Source organism: Suricata suricatta, chromosome 15 (assembly GCF_006229205.1).
Source record: "Suricata suricatta isolate VVHF042 chromosome 15, meerkat_22Aug2017_6uvM2_HiC, whole genome shotgun sequence".
Lineage (NCBI taxonomy): Eukaryota > Metazoa > Chordata > Mammalia > Carnivora > Herpestidae > Suricata > Suricata suricatta.
In genome coordinates, this window is record NC_043714.1 from 70494481 (window position 1) to 70510678 (window position 16198).

Genomic DNA, 16198 nt, shown 5'->3' on the forward strand with positions numbered 1-16198 from the left:
CGATCAACCCTCAGAATCAGGAGAAATAACAAATGTTTGCTGCTTAAGGCACTAAGGCTTGGGGCTGCTTGTTACGCAGGGAAGGCTCACTGATACAATCGCCAGGTAATCTTTATACTGCTGGTGTGTCGATAAAATGCAATAAGCTTGCAACTTAGAAAGAAAGATTAATGGGTGAGGGGCATTGAGGAGGGCACTTGTTGGGATGAGCTCTGGGGTGCTATACGGAAGTGACGCATCACTGAATTCTACTCCTGAAATCATTATTACACTATAGGTTAACTAACTTGGATTTAAATCTTTAAAAAATAATAAAAAAGAAAGATCGGCCTGTGTTGGTGATTGTCAGAGAAGAGGAGGGCCAGAACTAAGGCAGGGCTGTGGGATAAAGGAGAGATGGAAGATTCAAGAGCTATTTTAGATGTAAGGTCAACAGGATTTAGTTACAACTGACCCTCGATTCGTCTAAAGGCGTCTGGTGTCAACAATAAATAGATTCTATTTGGAGCTCGCTGAGGGGGAGGGATGTTTCCACAGATGACACGCAAAGTGGCCTCAGCCAGAGCAGTCCGGGTCAGTGTCACAGAAAATGCAAGGGCCCGGAATGAAACTTTCTTGAGAGCCCCTGTTGTCTGCAAGAAGCATTAAGGTTGCGGGGTGGGGGGTGCTCACTGCCCCAGCCTCCGGACCAGACCTGCCATTCCCACCTCCTCTGATGCCGCTCCCTGCTCTTAGCAGCCCACAGAGGCGTCTAGAACTTGCTCCCTCTCTTTCCCTCTGTACTGTCCACACACTCTAGATTTCAGTATCAACGGCCCTTCCCAGGGACACATTTGCCGGCCTCCTTGACAAGGCCAGGCCCCACTGTGCTCCCAGACAGCATGTGCCACTGGCCTGGGCACTCCATGGGCTCACAAGTGTGCCCATCCTTACACACCACTCCATCTCCACCACCGGGCACGCCGCTTGCCACATGCGAGAAAGCCAGTGCCTATTTCCTGAATGAGACAACGAACAACACCATTCATGAGTCACACGTCCAAAATGTTTTCTTTAACAGACTCCCTTCCACACCCCAGGCTGGGTCACTTTCGGGCACCCATGGTTTCCTGTGCTTATCTTCATCCATTTGCACCGGATGCCCGGCCCCAAACAGGCGAGCTTGCAACTGTGGGGCTTTTTAAAACCACAACCGTTCCCCGGGTGTCACCCACCTTCCCCGGCCTCCGTGTCTCAGCTCCTGACATGGCGCCGGGGCGCTAAATACGCCAAGCAGAGAGTCACCCCACTCTGCACCTGCTGGTCTCAGGGGCAGCCTCGTTCTATACCGAGACCCTCCTTGCCTTTGCTTTCCAACTCGCACCCCGAAAACCTCTTCCGAAATGGCTCTCTTTCCACAGCACCTGCTCTCCTGCATCACCCCATAATTCCACGTGCTTCCCTTCCCTTCCTCTCCCAGGCCACTTGCCCCTTCATTTCTATCTGTCCAACTGGCAGCCACGGGGTACTGGCCCAGCTGCTGGTTTAAACCAGGAGATTCGGAAGCAAGAAACATGTCCACCAACTCTACCTGCCACATGGGAGACTAGGGCACATAAATCTTTCCTCTTTACCCCTCACAGAGCAGGTGTGCCCCCTGACGTTCTTTTTGATGCTCCTTCGCATCATGCAATAGAACACGATAAATCTCATAAGGGGGTTTGGTTGCCGATCATGATTCTTTGGGGAGCCGAGGAGGGGTCTGGAAGCAGAACTCTACATCCCCCGGAGTGCGGCCGGCTTGCTCAATAAATCTCAGCTTTCTCCTCCTCGCAAGCGGTGATAATCTGGGTAATTGTGAACACTGGGTCCGGTTGAATAAAATCGCTGCCCTTTTAACGTACAGGAGTCTTTTCCCAGAGGCCGGTGGCCATGTCATACTCCAAAACTGTGCCCTGCTGCCGGAGGTGGTGACCAGGAGAGGCCGGTCAAGCCAGGCTCCGCGGCGGTGGACAATCTGCCTTTCTCTGAGTCCTAGTTTGCTCCTTGGTAAAACGGATGCTGTACCTGCTTCAACTACTTTGCAAGGCTGTACCGATCCATGATCCATGAGCAAGCGGATCAAACCCAGTGTGAAAACACTTGAATAACAATAATGATCAAGTAGTAGCAATAGTGCCAGACACCTCCTGTAACACCTTACGGGCACTTTCCCAAACTAAGCCCTTGGTTCCCAAACGCTCTGCCAATCTTCACACAACGGTGGGATGTGACCTATTATTGGCATCATTTTGCGGATGGGGAAGCGGAGGCTTGAAGAGGTTAAGCAGCTTGCCCAAGGTCACAGTCAAGACTGGAGCCAATAAACCAACTCCCACCTGGACCAGCAGGGACTACTAGGGACAGCAGAGCACCCCTGGGCTCCGCCCGTGAGGAGCCGACTGTGTGGGTGAGGGATTGCGGGCTCACAGCCAGCAGCTGCGCCACCTGCACCCCGGGGCGGGGGGAAGGCAGCCGGCCGGTGCGCCAGTGGGCGATTTCTTAATCTGAATTCCCGTCTGGAACACGATGACCGTGACCGTGGAGAGCGAGATCAACACAGAGACTGTCCAGCAGATCTGTCTGCAGAGGGGACAGGTGACCCAGATGTAGGCAGGTGCAGGGACAGACCAGAGCTGGCAGTGGGATGACCCAGAAGTGCCTGGAGTAGGAGGTTGGGTGCCCGGAGCAGGGCCGCCGGCCAGCTGGGAGCAGGGTGCAGGGCAGGGGACCCCGAGGTATCCTGGCTGACTTGAGGCTGGAGGAGCTGAGGAGCCCCTTCCTGACACAGCCATGTCTCCCCTCTCGTGGCCCAAGGACTGAGGAAGCCGGCCTGGCCTGGTGGGGTGACATGAAGGGCGCTGCACCCGGCCGGAAGCACGCATTCTCGTCTTGGGGAGGCCATCTATCCTTCCATGCATCCCCTCCCTCCATGACAGGGCTCCAGCTGGGGGCGGGTGTTAGACTGAGTGGATTTCTGAATCTAGAACCTAGGTGCTGGTCTGGCTGCTTGGGAGAGACTTTATTATCACCCACAGCGAGTGGATGGATGTGGATGAAGAGGCCAGCACCGTGCTAAGCAGCCTGTGTGCATGATTTCATTCAGTCTGCACGGAGGTCCTCTGGTGGCAGGGGGCAGGCTGACCCCCATTTCACAGATGTGGAAACTGAGGCTCTGGAAGCACTAGGTCATTTGCCCAAGGCCGGCTGGGCTCTAAAGGTCGTCTCCCCATCTCCCACCCCACAGACGTGTAAGTGGCAGGGCTCACTGGCTTGCACCTCCGCTCTGGGCTCCCTAACATCGTCGGTGGCTCCCAGCTCTCGGCAGCGACTTCAGCTTCTGGTTCCAGCTCCAAGTGCGGTCTGATCTCCAAGCCCAGAGAGACAAAGACAGGAGTACTTCTCCCGGGGGACAGGCACCCCAAACACGGCCAGCGATCACTCCCAGGAGCCCCGGCGGGGGGGCTCAGGCCCTCCCTCCCGTCCACCGCGAGCCTCAGCCTGCTGGCTTTCCAACAACGCGGGTCTGGCTACACCTTTCTAGAAGCAGGTAAAGAAACCTCGGTTGCTCCTCATTACGAATAAATAAAGGTTGCTTAGAACTCCCAAACCACAGCCTCCCGGGTTTCCTCTCTTACACCTGCTTCCTCCAAGCATGTGACAGGGAGGTGCCTTGCTTCCTCTTGGGGCTCCTCCACGGGGTTCCTCCATGGGGTCCCCTGAGCACGGGCTCTCTCCACCCTCACTGCCACTGTCGCCAGATCCCACTGTCTTCTGGCTCCAACACTGTCTGTCCTCTGGGGCTTTCCCCCATTCTCTCCTGTTCTATTTATCCCAACTCCCAGCCAGGAAGAGGGGTGGTGCTACCGCAGAGCACCGGGGGAAGATTAAGGCTCGGACCCAGAAGTCACCTGCCCCAGTCTCAGAGATGACACACGGTGGCCCCGCACTCTGCCCCGGAGCCCGCCCGTGTTCTCCTGGTCCTCGCCACCCCTGTGCCCCCAGGCCTCCCCGACAGGAGGTGCGCCCCGGGCCTTCCTTGCTGGGGGAACTGAATTCGCCTTCCGAGCAGGCGAGGAGCCTCCCTCTGGGCCTCCCGGCCACTCTGTGCTGCCCAGAGTCGGCCCGGACCAGGAGGGATTGTGAAATACGACGCCCGATGCCCGTGTCTGTTTTCCAGGCAACCGCGGCCTAATTAAGGAGGCGCAACTACGGCCTTCTAGAACAACAGTTTGTGGATGAGGGGACAGGGGGAGAGAGGGAAGGAAGAAAAAGGGAAGGAAGTGAAGAGAGGAAAGTTCTGCTGACCATGGAGCCTTGAGCCAGAGGACAGGGCTGGCGTCACTCGGAGTCTGTCCGTGCTGGATGTGACCCGGAGTGCCACCATTAACCGTCCTATTTATAGCCCTGTGAAATATGGCTTGGTAGCGGGGCAGGGGTGGCGGGGGCGGGGTGGCGGGGGTGGCTTTGTTCTTCTGGCCTCTTATCTGATTCTCAGGAACAAAGTGAAGTGAGGTGGGAGGCAGGCTGGCAGGGGTGTGTGAGTGCGGGCTGCGACACCAGACACACTGGACCCAGGAATCCTCTGTCACGTGGGTGCCTTAGAGCAGGATCCGGTGGCGTGGGCGAGGGGGTATAACAGCCCCCACCCCCCAAATTCGACACCACCTGGGGGGTCAAATGGCCAACCTCAGTGAACCTCGCCTTCCCAACTGTCCAAACACTGATAACAGCAACAACCACAGAGCCCTGCTCAGACGTTAAATGAGCCCGAAATGTCCAGAACATAGTATTTCCTGGGCAGAACCTCTGGAGGGACAAGAGGGCAGACAGCCACCGGAATGCATAAAACCCAGCCCAGACCTGCTCAGAGGGAGGTCACAGGAGCCCGTGGGCAGGGGTGGTCTGGGAGGCCACGGGTGTAAGCACTATGCCAACAGACCGGCAGAGAGGGCTGGGGGCAAGGGGGCACAGGAGACCCGGCCGCTGGGGTCCCTGGCTGCTGGCCTGGGGTGGACAAGGGAGGCTCGCTCTCTAGGACACCCTGAGCTTCCCAAGTCGGGCAGAAACCCAGCGGTGAAGGCAGGACTTGGCAGCTGGAAACTGCGGGCTGGCTTCCTGCCCTGGCTCTGCCTGCGGGCGGGCTGAAGAATCACACAGACCGGCCCTGTGTCTGAGCTGTCTGCTTCGCCGTGAGGCAGGGGGCAGGGGGTGTCTAAGATGGCACGTCCACGTCTTAGGTGCCTCTGGGGTCCAGTGCCACGCCCAGGCTTCATAAACTCAGACCGCTTCTCAGCCTTAAATTCAGACAGCCCCAGCGCTGCAACCCGATCACCTCCTCCAGGAAGCCCCCCACGGTTGGAAGGTCTGGGTGGCAAAGAGCTTCCTCATCCACAGAGGTGTCCAGAGGACCAAGGGCCGCGTGTGGGGCCCAGATCTCGCCCTCACTAGCGGTGTTCAAGCAGACACAGAATAACCACAGGGGAGAGTAGAGGTGAGGAAAGCAATTCATGCGATGCTGACTTTCTGCACTGAAACAAGGATCGTGATCAAAGCACGTACTTAGCAAACACTTTGAGTAGGCGCCCTGCAGGGCACCATTCTAAACACTTTCGAAGTACCAACTCATTTAGTGCTATTTAGTACCTACTGGGAGGTGGGCACTATTACCCATATTTTGTAGATGAGGAATGGAGGCACACAGAGATTAAGCAACTCACTCAAGGTCACACAGCTAAGAAGCAGCAGAGCCAATACTTTTATTGAGTGAATCAATGAATGACTCAGGAGATGAATAATTGAAACCTTGGAATAGAGGGAGGTGAAACAAGGGCACCGCTGAGCCTCTGCAAATGCTGGGGTCTTACAGTTCTTTCTTGTCTCATGCTCCTTCAACATGCAACCTCTGTAACGTGTTGTCACTCAGTGTACTCAAACACACCTTCCTCCCACCCGCTCCGGGAACAATCACAGCTTCTGACACCACGGCTTGCCTGCAGAGAAAAAGAGAAACCTCCTTTACTTCACCCCAGGGCAGACGCCCAAGGATGCGGGCAGATTCCCATCTTTAAAACTGTGTCCGGGGGCCAGTCAATTTCTCCACCTTCTTTGGATGTTTGGCATGGTTTAGACATCCGTCTAATTTTAATGATCCTAGAGTTCGCAGATCGTTTCTGCTTAGTTCAGTTTGTTCCTTGTCATAGGTAGAGACAGAAAAATAGCGGCAGACCTTACGCCGGAACCAATTCTTCAAACCCCTCTGAAAGGCGTGTTTTTCATTTGAAATTTCTAGCAGGCGGTGGAGCGGGACCTCGCTGACGTCTAATCTCTCCTTTTCATTTTACTTTCCTTTTTGGCCAGAAGACTGAGGTTTCAGATTTAAGATTTTGCCCTAGGAACAACCTGGAATACCCCCCACAAGGACATTCTTGTTTGTGGCAGCTCGTATGTTTCCCAAGCAAAGGTCTTTATTCATCAGACTCTCCACCAGGTGGTAGGATTAAGGAAAGGAGAACAGCAGACCTTTCTCTCCATTGTGAAGATGTTATTAAAAGGGAATTTTCCAGTGTTGCAACAGCAGCCTCTACTAATCATGTTCCTTGGAGCAGGCCGTTCAGGAGGCACCTTCCCTGGGAGCTGGGTGGGTCTCCACGCCTGATGACAAACCGTTAGCTAAGTGTTTCTGCTCACCGACCGGTTTTCCACCCCCAGGGCTCCCAGACCATCCTCCATCCCCAAGCACTACGGAGATCTCTGAATTCAATGTAGGACTACAACCCATAGGACGCATACTTGGAACCAGCAACACAGCGTCCCACGCAGAGGCAGAAAAATCCAGCAAGTCTATCACGTTAGCTCAGTGAACCCATCCCACCACCGGCACCAAGCGGTGAAGCGGGGAAAAGTCTAGGAGCCCCACCTGGTGGGAAACAGCATGCGGAGGACAATCAGGAATCCCCCTCCAGAGATGCTACCGAACCTGGGTCCCGTTGCCATGGCCACGGGGTGGGATGGCACGCAGCGAGGGTGGGCCCGGGGACAGAAGGGCACTGCATCTGCACCTCTTTGGGGGGCTATTTCCACCCTTCCCCCCCCCCCCCCCCCCATGCAGAGACAGGGGCTGATCCTGAGATCTTGGGCCTGGGGCAGAAACGAAGCGTTAGGAAAGGCCACTTCTCTAGCGATGGGAATTCGGGCGAGTGACTTAACTTCTCTGGGCCTCAGTTTCCACCTCTGTAAATGGAATTGGGGGGAAATACAAGCAGTGACTTTACAGGGCTGTTATAAAGACGAGGAAAGTAATATTAAAGGAAAGGTCAGGTCTGCTGACGGGAAGTTTTCGTCCTGGTCCGGCCAACGCAGAGGTGCTGACGGTAGGCCCTGGGCACACGGGAACCCAGGGCAGCTACCAGGTAGGCTCTGCAAGGAAACAAACTCTCTCGGGGTTTTCTAGAAAATGTATCAACTGAAATTATATTCTTTGAAATCTTTCTCAAGTACAGAAGGCACACAGTAACCTCTCTGATGCGAGCGAGTCAAGCAGTTTACTGTTCAAAAGATGTGGAAGCAGGGTTCCGAATTCCCAGGCTCCTCCGGTCGGCTCTCTCCCTTTCTCTTATAAATCCCATTCGTGCCCCTGCTCCCTGGGTTTGACTCCATGTACCTGATGACTCCCTCCCCTTGACAGAATTATTTACATGCAAAATAACTACCCGGTTGGGAAACCACCTGACTAAACGGCCAAGTTATTTGTGGACAGCTTCTTTCTGGAAGTTCCACTAGGCTGTCCCTATCTGAGTCTCCCCAGCAAAACCTGACCCAGGCCCCTCCCCCAGATCCCCCTCCCAACCCCGTGATGGGGCGACTGGCTTCTGGCTCCAGTTCCTCTGTACCCTCTCTCTGCGTGAACCGTACATGGTAGCCGTGGCCATTGACTTAATGCGATGTGGCCTCATGGTGTCTTGGGCAGTGTCGTGTTATGATGGTGATAAAGGCTGGTCCCTTAAGTGGACTCGAAGATCGAATTAGGACACTAAGACTTCGATTGGGTTCCTTCGCTACTGTTCTCAGACTGAGCCAAGCAGATGCAGGGAGCACAGGGTGAGGTGGCGGGAGCCAAGCCCCGAGGGGCAGGAAGAAGGGAGGTGACGACTGCAGGGTCAGAGTGCTGGGTCTGCCGGTTCCCGAGCCCGTGCCCTGGTGTCAACCGGGTCACCTGCTCCTCTGTACCGTTCGAGGTGGGGAGTGGGGGCTGTGAGGGATGAGCTGAGTTAGAGGGACGGGGCAGCCAGGCCACTGTCTTGTGCGGCTGTGTGTCAGAGCGTGGGCTTACCCTTCCCAGGGGTGACCCACTTTGCCCATGGGTAATTGCGGGCACACCAAAGATCTGGGCGCAGAGACCGTGGGACCTTGGGGAAGTCACTTCCTCGGCCACACAGGGAGGACCCTTACCCCAGGGTAGCAGCTAGAGGAACTGGAACAGAGTCCAGAAAGGGTCAGGGCTGAGCCGCTGGCCGTGAACGCAGAGGTCAGGGGGTTTGAGAGGTATTTTAGCTCTCAGATGGCTGGCAGCCCTCAGCGCATCACTGCAATGGCACACCGGAGAGACGGAGGGGGAGCGTGGCCCCGCGTCGCTGGGCCAGGCCAGGCGACGAGTTTATTTTAGGCTCCAGTCTAGTCTTCCAAGGAAAGAGGTTTTCTTTTCTTCTTTCCTTTCCTTTTCTTTCCACTGAGCCTTTTATTTCTGAAAAGGTAAATGCCCAATTAGCTGGATTTTCGTCTTTCATGTGGAGTTGTTTTAGGCTTTTTGAGCATGAAACAATATTGGAGTCATTCCACCCTCTCAGTTAGAGAAGAAGCTGGGTTTGCTTTGTTTTGGGATTTTTCTTTTTCTTTTTCTTTTTTTTTTTTTTTTTGGTTGGGTTTTTCTCAAGAGCCCTCTGCTAAGTAAATATTCATGAAGGGAATTTTTAGCCATTTTGGTCTGTTAGTTCAATGTGGACTCAAATGAATTCTTTTTAATGTAGCAAAATCTATCACAATGATATCTATTTGGGTTTGATTTCTTTTTTGAAGGTAGCTGGTGAAATTAAAAAAAAAATTTTTTTTGCATACCCAAATGTGGACCTACCAAAACTCATTCGTGACCCCCTTTTTAATTCCACCAAATAATTTGGAACTAATGTTCTTTCCTTCTCAACTTCTCTGATTGCTGAGATTGTTTAACTTGAATTTTACATTCTCTTAAGGCTCTAGAATCAAACTTAGATAACTTTTACCTATTTTACAGAAGAAAAAAATATATACACACATACACATACACAGAGTCCGAAGAAACGGTCCAAACATCCCCAGATGTTTTTGCAAGAAAAAAACTTTTTAAGATAAAAATTTTCAAATAGTGGTAGCTGCATATCACCTAGGCTAAAAGGGCAGGAGCGACCACCACCCTCTCCCACACCGCATGTCTGAACCCTGACCCTCGGGGACAAAGCTAAGGTTTGTTGAGTGACTCTTTAAATTGTCACATCAACCCTGCGGAGTATCATCCCCAAGACAGAAGTGGAGACTGAGACCCAGAAAAGGCGAATAACGATGATCACCTAGAAATAAGTGATAAGCCTCAGGCCAAAGCCTTAATTCCGAGGCTACTCGGCTTCTCAAAGATGCTACTGAAGGCTTAAAGATTTTCGTAATAGTATCTTCCACTTAAAAAAAAAAAGTTTACTTAGTTTTGAGACAGAGAGAGAACAGGGGAAGGAGAGAGAATCTGAAGTGGGCTGTGACGCGGGGCTCGAACTCACGAACCAGAGATCATGAGGAGCCCCTCAGATGCGTAACCCAGTAGGCCACCCAGGCGCCCCAATAGTATATTACACTTGACTCTTCTATCTTCCCAGGGGAATGGAGCACAGGGGTTAAAACTTGAGCTTCCCCCAGAGGCCTGGCTTGGAGCAAGGGAGTTCCCAGCCCGCCTCCAGCTGGTCCTTCAGGAATCCTGTGGCCACGCCTGCCCCTGGCTGCTGCAGAATCAAATAAGAGGGCAGGTGAGTGCAAGATCACCTCCTGGGCGGCCCTGCCCCGAGAGGCTCCAGCAAGCAGCTCTCTGGCCTCTGGCTGCTGCTTGGGCTCAGCTCCTGGGGCCCCAAGGATTCTGGAAGGCAAGCAGGGCAGAGCAAGATGACAACGTTATCTCCCAGGCTCTTCCCGGCCAGCTTGAGGAGAGAGGCTTTCTTCTGAGCCTTCCATCAGCTCCCAGTGCCCCTCACCCATCCCCCGTGGGTCTCTTGGGCAGGGGGGTTGGGGGGTGGTAACTGGGCTCAGGTACCCCTACATCCCCTGCTGACTTCCCTAAATGCTGCTCCCTTCTCTGGAGACATTGTCCTTATTAAGCTCTCGGCTCCATCTGTGAGTGCAGGTTCCCCACTGGGACCCGGAATGCTTCAGGTGTACAAATACCCGCTCCTGTGCTGGGCACACCCTAAGTGCTTACCAAAAAGCGGATGTTACTCTATTATCAAGGCAAGGTCACGGCCTCCTCCCGTGGGCCCCTCCCAACTCTCCTAAGCACTCTGGGAATTCTTTTTTTTTTTTTTTTTTTTGATACAAAGAGAGATAGAGCATGAGAGGGGGAAGGGCAGAGAGAGAAGGAGACACAGAACCAGAAGCAGGCTCCAGGCTCTGAGCTAGCTGTCAGCCCAGAGCCTGACGCGGGGCTCGAACCCACGAATGTGAGATCTGACCTGAGCCAAAGTTGAGGCTTAACAGACTGAGCCACCCAGCGCCCCAGCACGGTGGGAATTCTATACCTCCATCTACCAGTTGAGGAAATGGGCGACTCCAAGAAGTTCAGTGGGTCGGATGGGATCAGGACCCGGAGCCCGGAGTTCTGACTGAGGTCTAGGAAATATCCCTGCCTGGATCCCCTCGACTCAGGAGGAAACATTCTGAAACCAAAGCCCTGTCTCTAACACTCATCCTAGTGTTAACGCTGATGGATCGAGTCCACGCCACATGTGTCCAACTTTGACACAGGTCACACCTGTCACTGAGCCTATCAGGCCACACAGGAGGGGCTCAGGGCACAGCACGGAGCACCCTCCCCCTTGCACGTCCCCACTAGCCCTCTCATCAAGTTTAAGGACAAGGATGAAAGATAAAGCACAGAATTTTATTTTCTTGAAGCGAAAGCAACGCAGCCGTCACTGCACTGCCCGTTAACCCCTGGGAGACCCCAGTTCAGGGACCTGCACGCTGGCTGGGCAGCAATGACGAAGCCCACCCAAGCAAACCAGAAATCGACACCTACTGCAGGACCGGGCCAAATCACAGAGGCCCTGAAATCCCAGTCCCCTCACCTCTGCAGAACCACGCAGAACAGACCACATCCAGTCTGTATTTCATTTTACTTTATTTTTCTTGGGCACACTGGGCGCACACCACTTTAATTAAACACCAGTTCTACGCAGTCAAGAAAATACCTTCGCTCTCCTGCGGTGTGACTCCCCTAGTTATTCAGGCTTTGTCTCCTCAGTGGATTCAGGCAGGTCCCTTCTCTGTCCCAGCCCTCTCTCTACAGGCAGGCTCCCACCCTGCACAAACTATACTGTAACAAACTCTTCAAGGGCACCCCGCACCTCCCCTCCAGACCGTGACCTCTGGGGGATGGTAAGGGACAAGGATTGATTGCATGTTCTTCCAACTCTGTATTTCCAGCATCGTGCATGGTGACCAGAACCTAATAAGTTCCTAATAAATGCTGGATCAAAATAATCCATCCAACAACAAGATCCAAGAAACAATCAAATCCAGGCTTCCTGAGGAGTGTTGGTTTCCAATGAGGAAACAGAGACTTAAGTGGAGAGAAAAGAAAGGAGGTGCAGGGAACGAGAAAGACGGGGCACTCACTTATTCGGAGAGGAGACCAACCGGTGTGCTAGGTCACCTCGGTCACTCAGGGTCCCCTGACTTTCCCCCTGGGCTTTGTATTTTTTAATTAATCTGAAAGACTTTAAATGATTTCTATGAATATTATCAGCTCTTAGAGAGGAAACCATGTGGGTCCTGGAGAAGTTGCCAAGGCTCCTGTTCACCATACACGTCATTGGGACTCCCCCAAAAATGTCACCTTGGCTCTGCCCAGTTTCAGAACCCTGGAGTCTGAAACCTCTGGTGCTAAGAAGTGCTGACGAATGACTTTTCGAAGTGGGCGTGGGCTCTGGGAGTCCGGAGCACTCTCTCAGTGAGTAAGGGAAGGGAGACGGCCTTGCACGGGGTGGCCCTGTAGTCTGAGGCCAGGAATGCCCGGAAGGTTCTGAGCGTGGAGTGTAAGCACACACATAAGCAAAACCAAGCAGGGTGCAGGCTGTCTTCACCAAGAAAGGCTTTAAGGGCCCCCAGGTCACGTTAGCAGAACTTCAAGCCTCTCATTTTGCAGAGAGTGAAACTGAGACCAGAGCCTGGAACGGATAGGTGCCAAATTACAAAGCAATTGCGCACTGGCTCTGGGACTTCCTCTGGGGCCCAAAGTGGGGCTCCTGTGCCCAAATCCAAGAAGAGAGCTCTCAGATCCTCAGGACCGCAAGGCGGGAGCGAAGGTTACATACGTATTCTGCAACTGAACGAAGGGCATGTGAACCTGACTCTAGAATTCTCTGTGACCAGGCCAGCTCTTCCACTGGTGGGTGGGTTTTTTTTCCTTTGTGTGTACAGGATTTACTGGGAAGCAGGATAAAATCCCTGGTGGATTTGTTTTACTTTACTGTGCTTGCTTTTCGTGGCGTGGGAGAGAGCCTGGGGAGGGGGTTAAGGTTTGGATTCCATAAGGCAAAGGCTTGTCCAAATAGAACTCCTCTGAGTCAGCAGCTTGCCCCACAGAGCAAGCTAGGTGAGCTGACCAGGAGGTTCAGAGACACCCCGTCCTGGAGGTGAAGGGTGAGGGTGCTGCTGAGAACTTTCATGCCAAAGATATCCTGGCCTGGTGGGGTGCGGGGGCGGGGATTGGGGGGGAGGCAGAGCCCATCCCACCCCCGAGGCTCCAGATCTGCAAGGACCCCTCCCTGCCAGGCCCCACCACACCTAGGGGACCAAAGGCTCCAGACAGTCAATTCTGTGGAGGTCCCTGACCTCAGGGGGTTGCTGATACGCCCAGCTGGGGGCAATGTCAGTGGGAACACAGGCCTGAGGTCAGCAAGCAGGTGACTCAGAAGTCAGCTTCCGCTGCGGGGGCAGAGCCGGGCAGAGCGCACAGAGCGGAATCCACACCCCCTGAAAAAAAAACCCTCTGCCATTTGCTCTGGCAACACTTCCTGTTTTCTCCTCAGCCCAGTGTTCAAGAGGCCTCCCCCCAAGCCTGGCCGGGCCAGGAGGGGGTGAGGGAAGATCCTGCCACAGCCCAGGCCCTGGCCTTGCCCCAGTGGTAAAGCCTGGACAGCGAATGTGAGATGGGCAAAACGCAGGGATGGTACATCGCCAGGCTCGTGGGGTTGTTCAAAGGCGGAGAAAGGGGCCCCCTACTCATTCTGTTATTTATTGATTTGTTCAGCAAAAGTAAATTTCTTGGAAGTTGAGATTCCCTTCCCCAGGCTTGAAGTCACTATATGTGAATATGCACAAATAGTGTGAATGTGTATATCTGTATGTGCACACATATTCACAGTTTTACGTACCGCTCTGTGCAACACATTTGTAAGGTTATAGTAATGACCCCCATTTTACAGATATGAAAACTGAGATTCTGGACGTTCAAGTCTCAGGCTCCAATGTCAGAGAGGGATACGATGAAAGACCCAGATCTGCGGGGAGGGTGGGGGTGTGCGTGATGGTGAACTCCGGTCGATGTTTTCAGCCAACTATGGGATTTCAGGAAATGGCCAGGCTATGGCTTTGGGGGAAGGAAGAGGAGGTGCAGATAGGTATCTCCAAGGAGCCCAGGCAAGGGGCCACCGCCAGCGCCCCTTCCCCGCCTCGGACCCAGGCAGCATTTTCCATAACGGCCCGCAGGGGGCAGTGCGCCTTGCCTTTTGCGAACCTCCTGGGCGGCCTTACGAAGCTCCAGGGAAGGAACACCAGGCGGCTCCGCCCTCCGCTTCCAAACAGCCCAATTCTTAACTCGGCACGTAGTAGGTGCTCAAAGCACGCCTAGAAGCCAGGCCTTGATTAGGGGGATGAACGTAAATTCGGTAGTAAAAATGGGGAGGAGAAGGCGAGAAGGGGACTTCCTGGCCGCTGCCAGCGCATTTCCATCTAGAGGCCTTTTCAAACAGCCTTAGTCCCTACTGTGTGTCCAGCGGGGTGGCGACCACTCCAGGACAACCTCGTTCTCTGCGAATCACGTTCTCCGCGCACCCCTCCGTCCCTCCTCCTCCTCCCTGCCCAGCCAAACACACACACTCAGCCTTAGTGGCGGTAGGCGCTCGCTGTCTCCCTAGGGGACCATCTCGGCCCAAATCCGCGTGGCGAGGGATCCCGCGAGGGAGGTGAGCCAGAAGGAACGAGGATTCCCTGGAGGTGGGCAAGTGAAAGCCAGGCGGACGCCTGATGCGGCCCCGCGGCAAAGAGGTCGCTGCCCTCAGGGACGAAGCCGGCTCCCTCTGCGGGACACACACAGTGCGTGAGACGCAGTGACCGGCCCAGCCCCCACCACTCGCGCACTTCTGGGCGCGCACGTGTCCGCCCGCCGAGCGCCCCCACCAAGCCCAGCGAGTGGCAGGCGCTGGCCAGGACCTTCGGGTAGCAGGCTGGAAGGACTCCGGGCTCCAGCCGCTGATCCGAACCCAGACGCTGCAGACGCCGGTCCCCAGAGACCGGGCCGTGGGGCACGGAGAAGGCAGCCCGGGCGCAGCCTCAACCCCCATCTCAAGTTCAGCCGCGCTTCCTCCCGCAAGGTCACGCTCAAACACACTCACGCTCGGCGAAAGGAGGAGCTCAAAGTTGCGCCACGGTCCGGATTCCGAATCTAGCCGTAGCCCCATCCGGACGCTCTGCCCCAGGGTCACCGCTGCCCCCGCGCTGCGCTCTCCCAAACAGCGGCCCCTGCCGCGCGCGGGTCACACACCCACGAGACGCAGACAAGTTGCTAACTTTTGTCAAATTATTTCGCTGCAGCTGTGGCGCCTAACGGGGCTGGGGCGGACTCAAGAGTTTCGAGTTGCCACCAGCACCACCCCCGCCACGCTCCCCTGCGCCCACCCAATACCTCCCTGCCCACCACGCCACGTCCAGCCGCCTCGTCCCGGACGCCAACTTCTCCTTCGCCTCCGGAGCAACGTGGGCCGGCGGCGTCCCCGAGGGCGACGGCCAGCTCCCGGATGTCCTCCTGCTCGCAGCTGAGTTGGAGGCTCGATCGGTACCCTGTCCCGCAGCGGCTAGACCGGATCACCGGCAGCCTCCGCCTGCCCCCGCGCCCCTCGTTCCACTCGAAAGCTCCGGAGTCAGCCACCCCAAGGGGACTCGTCCCACCGGCGGCCCCGCTGGCCGCTTCGCCCTCTGGCGGCCCGGATCAGGGAGATTCCAGCCTGGCGCCGGTGCAATGTCACTGGGGCCACCCCGGGGACCGCTGCCCCGGTCCTGGCGCAGGCTCCCCGCTGAGGTCCCAGCAGCTCTTCCAATCACGGCAAAAGATCCCGGAGCCCCGGCCTCCTCCTCGACCTCCTCCCTCTGCCGAAGACCTCGGCGACGCCGTGGCGAGGGAAGGAAGGGGTCTCCCTGCGCTCGTCTCCCTCCGGGCGCCTGGGGTCTATAGTCCCACTTCCACTGTCAAGCCCTCGTAGACCCATCCCGACCACCTCTGTTCCCGGCTCCGAGCCGTCACCCCTCCTCTTGGAGAACACACTCGAAACTGCCCGAGCCCCAACTCCGGCGGACGCAGCCCCTCGCGCACCCCGGCTGCGCCGGGCTCGGCGCGCTCACTCACCGCAGCTGGAAACACGCTGGAGTTTCCGCGGCTTTGGAGATGAGGGGCTCCGAAGAGACTAAAGCGGGGTGGGGGTCCGGAACATTGGCCCCCTTCCCGGCTCACATCGCCCCGTCCTCCTCTCCCTCCTCCTCTTCGTCCTCCTCGTCCTCCTCTTCCTCCTCCCTCTGGTCTTTGTCTTTGCAAAGTGTCGAAACTGTCTGGCATAGTGGAGCTCCGCCGGCGGAGGCTGGAGCCGGGGAAGCGGGGAGGCGGGGTGAGGATGGG

At 55.5% G+C, this 16198-nt stretch overlaps 1 protein-coding gene across 3 annotated transcripts in view; it reads right to left on the reverse strand.

Annotated features, from left to right (window-relative positions):
* ST3GAL1 (ST3 beta-galactoside alpha-2,3-sialyltransferase 1) overlaps positions 1-16192 on the reverse strand; it is an 81700-nt gene extending 65508 nt beyond the window's left edge. For 2 of the 3 annotated variants that reach the window (XM_029923247.1, XM_029923244.1), the window contains exon 1: positions 15932-16192. The gene's annotated coding sequence lies outside the window, so the exon portion shown is untranslated. Of the gene's footprint in view, positions 1-14924; positions 15099-15931 lie in introns of those variants that run through there. The other variant, XM_029923245.1, reaches the window with a different exon arrangement.
* Positions 16193-16198: the final 6 nt, after the last annotated feature.